Raw genomic sequence first — 16,873 nt, forward strand, 5'->3', positions numbered from 1 at the left:
CTTTTATCATGTTGAGGTATGTTCCCTGTATTTCCACTTTGCTGAGAGTTTTGATCATGAATGGGTGCTGGATTTTATCAAATGTTTTTTCTGCATCTATTGAAATTATCATATGGTTTTTCTCCTTCTTTTTGTTTATGTGATGAATCACATTGATTGATTTATGAATATTGTACCAGCCTTGCCTTCCCAGAATAAATCCCACTTGATCATGGTGTATGATTTTTTCCATATATTGTTGGATCCGGTTTGCTAATTTTTTGTTGAGGATTTTAGCATCTATATTCATCAGAGATATTGGCCTATAATTTTCTTTCTTTGTGTTGTCTTTGCCTGGTTTTGGAATCAGAATTATGCTCGCCTCATAAAAGGAACTTGGAAGTCTTCCTTCCTCTTGAATTTTTTGAAATAGTTTGAGAAGGATAGGAGTTAGTTCTTCTTTGAATATTTGGTAGAATTCCGATGTGAAGCCATCGGACTTTTCTTTGTTGGGAGTTTTTTGATAACTGTTTCTATCTCATTTGTTGTAATCGGTCTGTTTAGGTTTTCTGATTCTTCCAGATTGATTTTTGGGAGATTGTATGTTTCAAGGAATTTGTCCATTTCATCTAAGTTGTCTAGTTTTTTGGCATACAGTTCTTCATAGTATTTTCTTACAATATTTTGTATTTCTGTTGTGTCAGTTGTTAATTCTCCTCTCTCATTTCTAATTTTATTTATTTGAGTCCTCTCTCTCTTTTTCTTGGTGAGTCTACTTAAAGGTTCATCAATCTTGTTTACCTTTTCAAAGAACCAGCTCCTAGTTTCATTGATCCTCTGTATTGTTTCTTTAGCCTCTATGTCATTTATTTCTGCTCTGATCTTTATTATTTCCTTCCTTCTACTACATTTGGGCTTTACTTGCTGTTCTTTTACTAATTCTTTTAGATGCAGGGTTAAGTTGTTTATTTGAGCTTTTTCTAGCTTCTGAAAGTGTGCCTGTAGTGCTATGAACTTCCCTCTCAGCACTGCTTTTGCTGTGTCCCATAAATTTTGAGTTGTTGTATGCTCATTGTCATTCGTTTCTAGGAATTTTTTTATTTCTTCTTTGATCTCATTCTTAATCCATTCATTATTTAACACCCTGCTATTTAGTTTCCATGTGTTTGAGAATTTTTGAGCTTTTCTGCTGTGATTCATTTCTAGTTTCATGCTGTTGTGATCGGAGAAAGTGCTTGATATGATTTCAGTCTTCTTAAATTTGTTGAGAGCACTTTTGTGCCCTAACATGTGGTCTATCCTAGAGAATGTACCATGAGCACTTGAAAAGAATGTATATTCTGCTGCTTTAGGGTGAAAGGTTCTGAAGATATCTATTAAATCGAGTTGATCTAGTGTTTCCAATAAGTCTGCTGTTTCTTTGTTAATTTTCTTTCTTGAGGATCTATCTAGTGATGTTAGTGGGGTATTGAAATCCCCTACTATTATAGTATTGCTGTTGATCTCACCCTTTAAATCCATCAAAGTCTGCTTTATATATTTGGGTGCTCCTATATTAGGTGCATAGATATTTATAATAGTTATATCTTCCTTTTGGATTACTCCCTTTATCATTATGTAGTGGCCTTCTTTATGTCTTACTATATCCTTTGTTTTAAAGTCCAATTTGTCTGATATAAGTATTGCTAGCCCTGCTTTTTTTTCATTTCCGTTTGCATGAAATGCTTTTTTCCATCCTTTTACCTTCAATCTATGTGTGTCTTTTGTTCTAAGGTGTGTCTCTTGTAGACAACATATGTATGGGTCCTGTTTTCTTATCCACGCAGCTACCCTATGTCTTTTGATTGGATCATTTAATCCATTTACATTTAAGGTTATTATTGATATGTAGTTGTTTATTGCCATTTTCTTCTTTAAAGATGTATTCCTTTTTTTTTTTCTGTATTCTTTTCCCACTTTGATCTGTTTACACCAGGCCCCTTAATATTTCCTGCAGCATTGGTTTGGTTGTAATGAATTCCTTGAGTTGTTTTTTGTCTGGGAAGCTTTTTATTTCTCCTTCGATTTTAAACGATAGCCTTGCTGGATAAAGTAGTCTTGGTTGTAGGTTCTTGTTCTGCATTACTTTGAATATTTCTTGCCATTCCCTTCTGGTCTCAAGTGTTTCTGTTGAGAAGTCAGATGTCATCTTTATGGGGGCTCCTTTGTAGGTGATAACTTTTTTTTCTCTTGCAGCTTTTAATATTTTCTCTTTATTGCTTAGCTTTGGTATTTTAATTATGATGTGTCTTGGTGTAGGTTTCTTTGGGTTTCTCTTTAATGGAGTCCTCTGTGCTTCTTGGACTTGTGAGAGTTTCTCTTGCATTAATTTAGGGAAGTTTTCAGCTATGATATGATTGAACAAAGTCTCTATCCCTTGTTCTTTTTCTTCTTCTTCAGGAACCCCTATGATGCGGATGTTATTTCTCTTCATGTTGTCACAGAGCTCTCTAAGAGTTTCCTCTGACTTTTTGAGTCTTTTTTTTCTTTTCTTCTCTGCTTTCATGCCTTCATTCCAGTTGTCCTCTAACTAGCTGATTCGATCCTCTGCTCTATCTATCCTGTTTTTAATTCCTTCCATTGTGGTCTTTATTTCTGATATTGTATTTGTCATCTCCAACTGATTCTTTTTTATACTTGCTATTTCTTTATTTAGGTTTTCAAACTGCCTCTCCATTGTTGTTCTAAGATCCCTAAGCATCCTTACAATCATTATTTTGAACTCCGCATCTGGAAGTTTGATTATTTCCATATCACTCAGTTTATCTCTCGAAGGTGTCTCTTGTGGTTTCATTTGGATTGCACTTCTCTGTCTTCTCATCTTCTTTTTTTTTGTTTTATTTGTAGAGTTGGTTGAGTCTAGGCTTGGTGTTGTCTGCCTCCAGTTTTCAGTTGTGTTATTTCTTGGTCTTCTTGGGTTGGTATCAGCTATTATTTGTAATCCACTTTCAGATTTGGGCAGCTTTGAAGTCTTGATTTGTTTGTTTTCTTAACAGGTGATAGTCTTGTTAACTGATCTCAGCAGGGGGCTTCCTTGAAACTGTAACCAGGAATGCTGTGGGTGTAACCTGAGACGCTGAAGGTCTCTTCCACCAACTAATCTCACTGGGGGCATGGTTTTTTCTCAGCTTCAGTAGGGGGAGGTGTATCTCAGATCTCCATGGAGACCTGAGTTACTGCCCCTTCTCCCCACTTCTTGTTTTTATCTGTGTCTTGTTGCGCTGATTGGAGCTGGATAGATGTCCAGAGATCTCTGATCCGGAAGCACTTCAGCTCTGTTTTGTGAAAGGTTCAGTCGCTCCCCCAGCTATGGCCGCCTCCAGCACAAATGAGTCAGCTTTTTTATTTCGTTTCTTGCATACCTTAGCCCCTCACAGTCTGTCCCTTTCCCTGTCCTTTCCACTTGAGAGATAAGCTGGTCTTTTCAACCCACCTTGCTCCCTGGTCGGCAGGCAAGTGGCTGTGAGCAGTAGTTTCTGCTCTTTTCCCTGTGTGAAATCCTCTCTGGGCTCTCACCCTCACACCCCATTCCGTTCCTGTAAGCAGAGGAGATTCAAGCACTCCTTACCAGGATTATTGTGGCTTCCTCTTTGCTCCTTGGTTTTTGAGAGCTGTTCTTGCAGTTCAGTGTTGGTTTTTCATGCTGATTTTTCCTAAATTGATTTGTATTCCAGTTTGGTGTTGAGAGCTGGGCGTCTGTGCATCTGCCTACTCCGCTGCCATCTACACAACCAGTCAGTGAGTTCTCCATCCTATTCTTTTTAAACTTAGAGAAAAAATTCAAGAGGAGGGAAGACTTTCAAGCTCATTTTATGATACCAGCATTATCTTAATTCTAAAACCAGATAAAAACACTACAAAGAAGGATAATATATGCTAAAATCCCTGCTGAACATAGATGCAAAATCTTCAACAAAATATCAGCAAACCAAGTTTAGCAATACATTTAAAAAATCAGCCTGAAATTGGTATGTCTTCTCTTTTCACAAAACTTGGAATGTGACTATGACCTATACAGTTCTTTGCTATGTCCAATCACCTGTGCAAGTTGCTACTGGAGCATAATTTAGGTGCTGTGAGAACTGAATACCTTCCTGAACTCTTTATATGTTTTATGCTTGAGAATGATCATAATTGTCTCTGTGTATCATGTCAATGTAGTTATAAAAGTGTTACCAGTCTGTGCAGTTCCTACTAATACTAGAGGAAAATTCTCTCGCTACATATTTGCCATCAAGGTAAAAACTTTTAACACAATAAAGATTTGAATGCTTGGCAAATGGACTGGGTAACATCTAGTTCTCAGTGGAATCTTAGTAATGATTAAATGATAATTGTTGGATTAAAAAAATCTGTAGTTTTAGCTGAAGAAAATGTTACAAAGCTGCCCCTCAAGCATCAAAATGTCAACTCTTACTTGTTAGGTTTAACAAAATATATAGTTGGAAAACTGTTTCCTCCAAGTGAAATCAATGAAATTTATTGTATAATACACCGTTCTAAAGGACTATATTTGAGAGCTTCTAGCTAAACCATAGTTGATTTAGCATGAAAGTGTATTTTCTAGTTCTGGCATTATTTGCCTTCATTGTTCTTCTCTCTCCATATAAGTCTACTGAACTGCAAAGATTAAGTCCCTAAAACCTGTATAACTATGTTAACCATGTTGATCTAATAAATTTAATTTTAAAAAAAACAAAACAGTAAGTCAAAAACAGTGATCAGAAGAACAAATCAACATAGACTCTCCAATTCATTTAGATTAGCTTTTACAGTGGTAGGAACAGGTTTTACTAAGTTTAAAGAACTTGTCCAGTTTTAAATAAATTAAATTTGTGTCAGTAAATTTTCTTTTTTATTTTATTTTATTTTTTTATGCTTTAAGCAAAGCTACCAATGAGAGTGGTGGGATTCAGCTGGTTTGCACTGGTTTGGCAAAAACTGATACCTAATTTTTTGTTGAGTTTGGCGAACTGGTTGTTAAAATAGCACTTGCAATCAGAGTTCTCTCTAAGGTGGGCACCTGGGCAGCCAGCCACCCAATGTGGAAATCACAAATTTACATTCCTTATTATTTTTTAATGTTCATCTGCACAACAGCATATTCTAAGTACCTGTAGTAATGTTCATTCTGTCCATAGATGAAAAAATTGGAAATGAGGAAGCCAATCAAGAAGCAATATGGAAATATCTTAAATAACAGTTTTATTATTTTTTGTCAGGTATTATTTAATATTTTTTAATTAATATTTTAAAACTCTTATAACAATCTAATTTTGTGTATGTCTTTTATTGTTCTTATTTAAATATTAAACACATGAAATAATAAACTACCTTTCAGTATATCATTTTCTATAATTAAAATGATCGTTAAGGAAGAGAACTGGTTGTTAAATTATTTGAATCCCCCCCCCCCCCCCACTGAATGATAGTAATTCTGTTTTAATTCTACAATTAACATAGGTGTTGGTAAATTAAATCAAATTCAATTCAACAGAATTACATTTATTTATTAGATATCTTTATGTTCAAACTCAACCTGGTCAAAGGATAAAAGACAGAGAATAAATAAGAATAATAGAGGCCCTGGCCGGTTGGCTCAGTGGTAGAGCGTCGGCCTGGCGTGCAGGAGTCCCGGGTTCGATTCCCGGCCAGGGCACACAGGAGAGGCGCCCATCTGCTTCTCCACCCCTCCCCCTCTCCTTCCTCTCTGTCTCTCTCTTCCCCTCCCGCAGCCGAGGCTCCATTGGAGCAAAGATGGCCCGGGCGCTGGGGATGGCTCTGTGGCCTCTGCTTCAGGCGTTAGAGTGGCTCTGGTCGCAACATAACGACGCCCAGGATGGGCAGAGCATCGCCCCTGGTGGGCGTGCTGGGTGGATCCCGGTCGGGCACATGTGGGAATCTGTCTGACTGTCTCTCCCTGTTTCCAGCTTCAGAAAAATACAAAAAAAAAAGAATAATAGAAAAATTTAGTCTTTGAATTTAGTCTTCTGTGGTTGTTCTTTGGAAGAAGTACCTTCCCATTTTTATATGTTTACATCTGGGTGGATATTTATACTCATTGTACTAATCACAGACTTTAGTGCCCAGAATAAGGTAGAGATAAGGATATAGCTGATAGATATTTTTTTAAATTAATTTTAATGAGGTGACATTGATAAATCAGGGTACATATGTTCAGAGAAAACATCTCTAGGTTATTTTGACATTTGATTATGTTGCATTCCCATTACCCAGAGTCCAATTGTCTTCCATCACCTTCTAACTGGTTTTCTTTGTGCTCCTCCTCTCCCTGTCCCCAACCCCCTCCATCTCCTCTTCCCCACCCTGTAACCACCACACTCTTGTCTATGTCTCTGAGTCTCATTTTTGTGTCCCACCTATGTATGAAATCACATAGTTCTTAGTTTTTTCTGATTTACTTATTTCACGCAGTATAATGTTATCAAGGTCCATCCATGTTGTTGTAAATGATCCGATGTCATCATTTCTTATGGCTGAGTACTATTCCATAGTATATATGTACCAAAGCTTTTTAATCCACTTGTCCACTGACGGACAGTTGGGCTGTTTCCAGATCTTCGCTATTGTGAACAATGCTGCCATATACATGGGGGTGCATTTCTTCTTTTGAAACAGTGCTATGGTGTTCTTGGAGTATATTCCTAAAAGTGGGATAGCTGGGTCAAAAGGCAGTTTGATTTTTAATTTTTTGAGGAATCTCCATACTGTTTTCCACAGTGGCTGCACCAGTCTTCATTCCCACCAGCAGTGCAGGAGGGTTCCCTTTTCTCCACATCCTCACCAGCACTTATTCTGTGTTGTTTTGTTGATGAGCGCCATTCTGACTGATGTGAGGTGATATCTCATTGTGGTTTTAATTTGCATTTCTCTAATGATTAATGATGTTGAGCATTTTTTCGTGTGCCTCTCTGTATGTCCTCTTTGGAGAAGTGTCTATTCATTTCTTTTGCCCATTTATTGATTGGATTCTTTGTCTTCCTGGTATTGAGTTTCACAAGTTCTTTATAAATTTTGGTTATTAACCCCTTATCAGACGTACTGTCAAATATGTTCTCCCATTGTGTAGTTTGTCTTTTTATTCTGTTCTTATTGTTTTTAGCTGCACAAAACCTTTTTAGTTTGATATAGTCCCATTTATTTATCCTGTCTTTTATTTCACTTGCCTGTGGAGATAAATTGGCAAATATATTGCTGCGAGGGATGTTAGAAAGCTTACTGCCTATGTTTTCTTCTAAGATGCTTATGGTTTTATGGCTTACATTTAAGTCTTTTATCCATTTTGAGTTTATTTTTGTGAATGGTGTAAGTTAGTGGTCTAGTTTCATTTTTTTGCAGGTAGCTGTCCAATTTTCCCAACAGTATTTGTTGAAGAGGCTGTCTTTACTCCATTGTATGCTCTTACCTCCTTTGTCAAATATCAATTGTCCATAAAGGTGTGGGTTTATTTCTGGGTTCTCTATTCTGTTCCACTGATCTATATGCCTGTTCTTATGCCAGTACCAGGCTGTTTTGAGTGCAGTGGCCTTGTAGTATAACTTGATATCCGGAAGTGTGATAGCTCCCACTTTATTCTTCCTTTTCAAGATTGCTGAGGCTATTTGTAGCTGATAGGTTTTTATACTGGACTCTGAGAAATTAAGTTCACAAATATTGAGCCACTAAGTACAGGTTATAAATATCATACTCTTGGCTATGTTGATAGTGGAGTCCAATCCTGAATGTAAACTAAGCAAAAAAAGCCAGTAAGAAATAAAAATTATATTTTAAACATCCCAGTACTAAACCTTACATTTTTATTCTAAAAGCTGTTATTCAGGGATTATGCCATTGAACTTACTTTAGACATAATCTTAGTATGCTTTGTTATATGGTGTCAGGTTAAGGTGATAAATGAGACACCTGATAGTTGTTAGTAAAAAGGGAGAAAAATGTCATGTAAGTTAACAAAAGAACTATGATGACACAGAAATTTGGGGCCATAAAGTAAAAGATTAAGTGCATCTGTTTACCTAAACCTCTGTTGCATCTCAGTTTTGAGAAGAATGTTAATTTATTCTTAAATGAGAACTGATAATTATTAGAACACTGCTGTGAATTAGCTAGATATTTTTTAGGGTCAAAAGAATACTATCTTATTATTTTTTTTCCAATCTTCCTTCCGATATGAACTACATTCTAGATATGATGGACCATGATATATTTGTCAATGCTTTCATTGGTTTATTCTGGATTTCTTGTTTGGAAGCTGGTTTTTACTTGCTGAACTGCTGCACATTTCTTAGAGACCAGCACAAATAATTTATTCTGACATTGTATTCTCTCTTCTCTGGCAGAATATGTATATAACATTAAACTTACACACATACACATTGAACTAATAGTGTTTTTGTAGGTCTTTATATAATATTGCCAATTTCATTACAGTTCTTTCATTTTGGCCATTCAGATTTTGGAATATAAATGCCAATGCTTCATGAATAAATGAACAAAGAAATCTATTTTTTCTAACTTGAATACAATATATTTCAGTAATATCAGTTTTTTGTTGTTGTTGTTGCTGTTTTTTTGTATTTTTCTGACGTTGGAAATGGGGAGGCAGTCAGGCAGACTCCCGCATGCGCCTGACTGGGATCCACCCGGCATGCCCACCAGGGGGCGATGCTCTGCCCATCTGGGGCATCGCTCTGTTGCAATCAGAGCCATTCTAGCACCTGAGGCAGAGGCCACAGAGCCATCCTCAGCGCCCGGGCAAACTTTGCTCCAATGGAGCCTTGGCTGCGGGAGGGGAAAAGAGAGACAGAGAGGAAGGAGAAGGGGAGGGGCGGAGAAGCAGATGGGCACTTTCCCTGTGTGCCCTGGCTAGGAATCAAACCCAGGACTCCTGCACGCCAGGCCAACGCTCTACCACTGACCCAACTGGCCAGGGCCAATATCAGTTTTATTATGGGAATTTCAGAATATAAATGGGAGAGTAATTATCATTGATAAACACTTTCTCAGAAGACATACAACTTAGCTTGAAATCTTGCCACTTGGAAGGCAAACACTGTAATGCTTAAAAGATCTAAAAAGTTATTATCATTAAATATACAATGGGGAATAAAATGTAGAAGGCAAAGATACATATGCATACATGCGTTAATCTTGTTATAAATCAGTAACTTTCATTGGATCATGTATCCCAATGCATTAAGACTATTTATGCATCTGTGTTTCTTATTATGTTATGAATTCCTTAAGAAAATGTGCTATATCCTGTTCATTTTTGTAGGATCTTATAATTAAAATAATGAACTTCTACTGTTAGGATATAGTTCTGACACAGTAATTGTATTAATTATGGCATTTACACAAGTTCAACACATTTGGGCAATATTTACCAAAAGATGTAAATGTTTTCTTTAAATCTATATATTTGATTTAATATATAATTTAATTTTATATATGATTTAATTTTATATATGATTTAATTTTAATATATGATTTAATATGATTTCTATAAATCATGTATTTGACCCCCTTTTCCTTTACTGTCCCCTAACCCCTTCCTTCTGGTAATCACCATACTGTTGTCTGTGTCTATGAGTCTTTATTTGCTTTTTGTTTTGTTTGTTCATTTGTTGCTTTCATTTTTATATTCCACTTACGAGTGAAATCATATGATTCTTAACTTTTTCTGTCTGACTTACTTTGCTTAGGATGATATTCTCAGGATTCATCCACATTGTCACAAATGGCAATATTTCACCTTTACTTATGGCTAAGGAATATGACATTGTATATACGTGTGATATCTTCTTTATCCTCTATTGAAGGACACTTCAGTTGTTTCCATGTCTTGGCCACCATAAATAATGCTGCAATAAACATAGAGATACATATATCTTTACAAATCAATGTTTCCAATATTTTTTAGGTTGATACCCAGAAGAGGGATTGTGGTAACTCTATTTTTAGTTTTTTGAGGAACCTTCATAACTGTTTTTCATAGTGGTTGTATCAGTTTGCATTCCCAATAGCAGTGAATGAGGGTTTCTTTTCCTCCACAAACTCTTCAACACTTATTTTCTTGTTAATTATAGACATTCTAACAGGTGTGGGGTGATATCTCATAATTTTGATTTACATTTTATTAATAAAGTAATAGCTAGTGAAGTTGACTGTTGGCTTTGGGAGAGGTGTCTGTTGAGGTTTTCTGCCCATTTTTTAAAATTGAGCTTGTTTGTTTGTTTGGTGTTGAGTTGTATGAGTACTTTATATATTTTGGATATTAATCCCTTGGTATAGCTGTTTTTGCAAATACCTTCTCCCATTCATTTAGTTGCCTTTTATTTTCTGAGAGAGAGACAGACAGACAGACAGGAAGGGAGAGCAGAGGGAGATGAGAAGCATCAACTTGTAGTTCTGCCACTTTTTAGTTGTTCATTGATTGCTTCTCCTACATGCCTTGACCAGGGGGCTCTAGCCAAGCCAGTGACCCCTTGCTCAAGCCAGCAACCTTGGACTTCAAGCCAGCAACCATGGTGTCATGTCTGTTATTCCATGCTCAATCTGTAACCTTGCACTAAGCCTGGTGGGCCTGTGCTTAGCCAGTGTCCTTGGGGTTTTGAACCTGGGTCCTCAGTGTTTCAGGTTGATGTTCTATCCACTGCACCACAACTGGTCAGGTTGTCTTTTTGTTTTGTTGGCAGTTTCTTTGGTGTGCAAAAGCTCTTTAGGTTGACATAGTCCCATTTGTTTATTTTTGTCTTGCCTTCTCTCGCCTTTGCTGTCCAACTCATACAGTCTTCTTTAAGACCGGGGTCCATAAGTTTAGTATTTATGTGTTCTTCTATGTCATTTACTGTTTCAGACCTTACAGTAGATCTTTGATCCATTTTGAATTAATTTTTGTATATGGAGACAAACTGTAGTCTAGTTTCATTCTTTCATGTGGGACTTTCCAGCTAAATTGAACACATATACATGTTAAAAAATAAAACACCTAAAGGGCATACATAGGGAGATCTCAAATCTACTTTGATAATTGTATGCAATTGCTTTATAGTTTTTCAGTAACGACACCATTGCTCTGGAAAGCCTTCCTACCGCCCATTTCAGTAAGGTGTGGCTGACTGTGGGCGGTGGTGTACATTTGGGTACCTGGGCAACATCATCAGTATTTTCAGCATAAATATTTCCTGAAATAATTTAGTTAAAGTATGCATTAAGTAATCAATAATTCTGGCTCTTGGATTGGAAATGTGTGGACACTTTCACCCATTTTATAAAATATTCCATTCAACACCATGACTAATTCTCAGCAAAGTGTTCCAATTTGATGAATAACATGAAGAAAGCTTCCAATTTTAAAATAACAAAAATTCTTTTCCTAAAAACTTATTACAATTCAGAAAAAGTGGTGAAACAGTTTCTTGTGTATTTAAAATCATAAATTTCCAAAATCTAAAGGAAATATTCATAGTTATTGTACTTCAGAGTCCCCACTTTATTTAGGAACATGCAGCTCATAATTTTGCAGATAAGAGACTACATAACAAGTTCAGGAAAACCCCGGTTTTCTGAGCTCAGATGTAACATTGCTTGATAAGCTCTTATGTCCCTAGGACATGTTGCCTGGAGTCTAGGCTCACTGGAAAAATATTCTATATATACAATTACACACATGATATAAAGTTATAAATATACAATTATTACTATAATAATTAGTAGTATATCATTAGGAAAAGTAGAGTCATGGATAAGAATTATCTGAGTCTTCATTAGAAGTGAGATGTGGGAAGGAATTATAACATGAAATAAAACATTATATAGAGTTCAAAATAAAGAGGTTCATTCTTGACAAGAAAGGATTTTCTCTCCCCCCAGCCTTACTGAGATATAATTGACACATAGCATTATATAATTTTAAGGTGTATAAGATATTAGTTTGATTTGGTACACTTATATATTGCAAAATTATTACCACCCTAATATCAACTAACATCTCCATCTTATCACATAACTCTTTTTTTTTTATGGTGATAACATTTGTGATCTCTTATGAGATGGATTTCTTAAACCATCATTTACTCATGAAACAATTCTTATCATATCTTCTCTTTGGCTCGGAATTTTCCTAGCATATCTTTACTCTTCAAAAGTTTTTTTCTAAATGAAACATATAAATTACAGTATTATTTGTTCATAGCATTCCAAACCTGTTTATTACAGGACAAAAAAGTAAGGTAGGTAGGGGAACAGCAGCTTTGTCTTCAGTGTACAGTTTCCAACAAGTCTGTACACATCGTGTAGATCTTCAAGATCCTGAAATTAGGGAAAGGGGTGAGGAAGTAGCTGGCTCTATTTCAGGAGCATATTAGTCCTGCCAAATTTCCACAGCTTGTAGCTAATGATAGTACAGACTGTAATCTGATTGGTATAGATTCCGGTTTCGTTCCATATCTGCTGACACATATTTTCCCCAGGAGCATGTTGACATAATTTATAGTACATTAGGTAACATATGGATAAAACATTGGTTAATTGGGTTATATCAGTGATTTTCAACCTTTTTTGAGTGGTGGCATATTTTTTACATTTACAAAATCCTGGGGCACACCACCTACCAAAATGACACAAAATGACACTCTAACACAGTATATATTATACATATAGTTAATAATATAGTTTCTAAATGTATTTATACTCACTTAGTGTGAAACCTGGGCCTGTTTCGATGAACACAAAAGGGATATCCTGGCAGGAATGGTAGAAAGACACACACAAAGCTCTCCCTCAACAGTTCGCAGTCTCTCTCTGTTTTTAGTTTTTATTGCATTCTAGCTTGAGAAGCTCAGCTCACAGAGATACGTGGTTGAAAACGGGAGCAATGTTAAAATAGCTTTGTTGGCCAGAATGGGGAACTCTTTGGCAACAGATAACCAAAAACTGTCCAAAGGAAGATCAGCAAACTTTAGCTTTAAAGTTAGATAACATTGTGATGCATTGTGATGCATTGTATATCACCCTCTGCGGGGGCCTCTTTTAAAAAGAAAAAGGTCAAATATCTATATATACCATCAGGATAGACATAACCAGCTGAGGCTGAGGCTTCATCTAGTGGTGGCAACATTTACCTCCAGTCCTGACCAGGATTAGAAATCAGGACCATGGGGAGGAGAAGCAGCTTCAACTACTCGCTGCGGCCACACAATGACAAGTGCATGGCAGCCCGAGCGGGGTGTCAATGAGAGGCGGCCTACTATTGGTTCATCGCTATGGTCGGGATGAATCCTAGAAGATGATTGGTCAGTGAGCTTTCCCTGTGCCTCCACTCTTCCTGTCGCTGATAGCTGGAGGGATTATAAGGGGAATGTTTATGTTCGGATGGAGGTGGCTGGCGGTGGGCCAGATAAATAGCCTCCACGGGCCGTATCCAGCACGCGGGCCGTAGTTTGGAGACCCATGTTTAATTTCCCCACAGCACACCTGACCATGTCTCACGGCACACTAGTGTGCTGCAGCATACTGGTTGAAAAACACTGGGTTATATCATATATAGACATACACAAGTATTAGAATGGATAATTTGGAGTAGATCTTTTGCCTCTTAGTTCATTTATATGCAGTCAATATACATAAAGTTTATATATGTGAAGAATTATTATACAAAATAGGTCTAAAAGAATCAGACAGAATTGGCCCTGGCTGGTTGGCTCAGTGGTAGACCATTGGCCTGGCGTGCAGGGGTCCCGGATTTGATTCCTAGCCAGGGCACACGAGAGAAGCACTCATCTGCTTCTCCACTCCTCTCCTTCTCCTTCCTCTTTGTCTCTCTCTTTCCCTCCAGCAGCCAAGGCTCCATTGGAGCAAAGTTGGCCTGGGCACTGAGGATGGCTCTGTGGCCTCTGCCTCAAGTGCTAGAATGGCTCTGGTTGCAACAGAGCGACCCCCCAGAGGAGCAAAGCATCGCCTCCTGGTGGGCGTGCCAGGTGGATCCCAGTTGGGTGCATGTGGGAGTCTGTCTGACTGCCTTCCCGTTTCCAACTTCAGAAAAATACAAAAAAAAAAAAAAAAAAAAAAAAAAAAGAATCAGACAGAATCAACTCCAGTTTTTCTCTCTACACTTGGACAACTCAATTCTAGTTTAGTGTTTTTTTTTTTCTATTGTATGTAAAGGAGTTTATCTGATGGGTTTTCAACAGTGGGTACCCAACTTGCACTGTGGTTTTTTACTCAGCCAGAAGAAAACTACTAATGTTATTACACAATTGCCTAATATCTTCAAGGGATTTGGAAGTTTTTTAAATATGAAGAGGGCTTGAGGAAAAATTCAAGTGACATTTTATTATATCTATGGTAATGTTCAATTTAAAGTTGGCTCTTAGCAAAATTGTAAGAGAAGTGTATTCTAGGAAAATAAACTTTCTCCCCCCTATAGAGCTACTTGCTCATTGCACCAATTCCAAAAAGTCAATTCTTTCTCATTTTCTGGGTAGCCACCATCATCAAAATCTATACTCAGTTGTACACTAAGATGTGGCACCCTCATCACGTTCTGAAGTTTACTTCTGTCCAGAGCGATTCCATGTTAGTAAGTTTAGCCAAACTCTTTTGGAGACTTTTTTGTGAGCTGTAGAATAAGGAAAAGTAGTTAGAGCAAGCAATTCTGAAAGATGATCTGTGGAATCTAAATCCTAAGTCATTTTCTTAAAGAGGGCTCCATGGTCAAATGTTTGGGAAAGGCTAGTCACTTCTAAATTAGAAGTTCGAAATTCACCTTAAGAGAATAATACATACTTTGAAAAGGCACGTGAAAAAATTATTTAATTCTGTTTAACACAGCATTTACCAATTTTATTTAACCATGAAACCCAATTATTATTTGTTTGTTTGCTTTTATACCATCCATTGATGTTTAATCAGAATCATTGGGTCATTAAATGCATTACTAGAAATGCTGGTTTAGGGATTTTGTCGTCTGACCTTATACCCCATGAGCAGTTTCTCATTGTGATATTTCTGGATAGGGGACTGTGACCACAGAAGACAGAGTGAATAAATTTAAATTGTGTGCTAATAATAAGACTTTACGGATTTGGGGCATAATTTATACTTTGACTATACCATCTGGAGAAGCTTTGAGGGCTTTAGAATGAAAGATTTTTAATTTTGGGGACAAATTTAAGATGTGAGCTATTGTATTGTCCTTATTTCATGAGGCCCGATAGGCATACATGAAAGAGCCTAAAGTTTGTTGCAGAGAAATGTATTTTGCCCAACTGTATTTATGTTTTGAATGCTCAGATAAGTACTATCTTCTTTCCTTTGCATTATTTTTGCCACAGCATTTATCATAATTTAATATATTATATATTTTACTTTACTCTCAACTGGGATGTCATTTTCATAATGACAAGAGATTTTTTTTTCTTTTATTCACTGTTGTATATCCAGCATTTAGAATAGTGCTTAGGTCACTGAATGTAGTAAAAAATGTTAACCGTTAAATTAATGAAATAAGCCCTGAAATATATATGTTTCTGTGTGTGTGAGTTTATGTGTGTGTTATCAGCACATAAGTAATAGCTATATTAAAGATAATAGATTACATCATCTGTGGAAGAATGTAGAATGACAGGGTTAAAAATTCTTGAGTTGAAACATTGAGATTCACCAACATTTATAGGGAAGCAGAGGAAGAAAAGTCCATGTGGGTATTGAGAAGAAAAAATGAGGAATAAGTGAAGAATGAAAAAAAAAATGGTGTGCTGGAAATGATTGGAGAAGAGACTACCAAGAAGGAAAATGTGTTTTAGACTATAGTTAGAGTATGCTAAGCTTCTGTCCTCTAACAATCCTGACTTTTCCCACTTTTAATTATTATATTTTAAAAGAAGTACTCCATAGCCTGACCAGGCGGTGGCGCAGTGGATAGAGCGACGAACTGGGATGCAGAGGACCCAGGTTCGAGACCCCGATGTCACCAGCCTAAGCTCAGGCTCATCTGGTTTGAGCAAAATCCCACCAGCTTGAGCCCAAGGTCGCTGGCTCCAGCAAGGGGTTACTCAGTCTGCTGAAGGCCCACGGTCAAGGCACATATGAGAAAGCAATCAATGAACAACTAAGGTGTTGCAACGTGCAATGAAAAACTAATGATTGATGCTTCTCATCTCTCTCCGTTCCTGTATGTCTGTCCCTGTCTATCCCTCTCTCTGACTCACTCTCTGTCTCTGTAAAAAATAAATAAATTAAAAAAAAAGAGGTACTCCATATCTAATTCATACATTATGTGTGTGTGTGTGTGTGTGTGTGTGTGTGTGTGTGTGTGTGTCTTGATTTTAAATTAACAACATTTGATCAAACTTACTTTGGGAGGGTAGTTTTGGAAGAGAGATAGTTAATTTTTAGCATCTGTTCCAGCTCTGGGGTAAGAATGGGAGGTATGGAAAAAAATGGAGCATTAGTCTTAACTCTGTACAATCTCAAATCCTGGGGCAAGTTCATACCATGTTTGTGGTATCAACTGGCATTTCTCTTGACCTATGGGATGAACTTATATGGATGATGACAGACATCAGTTTTTAATAATGCAATGAAAGTTGAAATCTCTTGATCACATGCAGGAAATGTAAAAAATCTTGAGGTACCTTTCGGACCTATTGGTACATAATTTGTAATATTAATAAATTGTGGTATTATGAATTTACTTTTTCTTTCCAGATAGGTCTGTTTTAACATCCACAATTTTTTTCTTTTTTTAAAAAGTGGGAGTAGGGGAGATAGAGAGCTAGGCTCCTGCATGTGCACTGACCGGAATCCTTCTGTCAACCTTGTCAACCTTTGCATG

Source organism: Saccopteryx leptura, chromosome 4 (assembly GCF_036850995.1).
Source record: "Saccopteryx leptura isolate mSacLep1 chromosome 4, mSacLep1_pri_phased_curated, whole genome shotgun sequence".
NCBI lineage: Eukaryota > Metazoa > Chordata > Mammalia > Chiroptera > Emballonuridae > Saccopteryx > Saccopteryx leptura.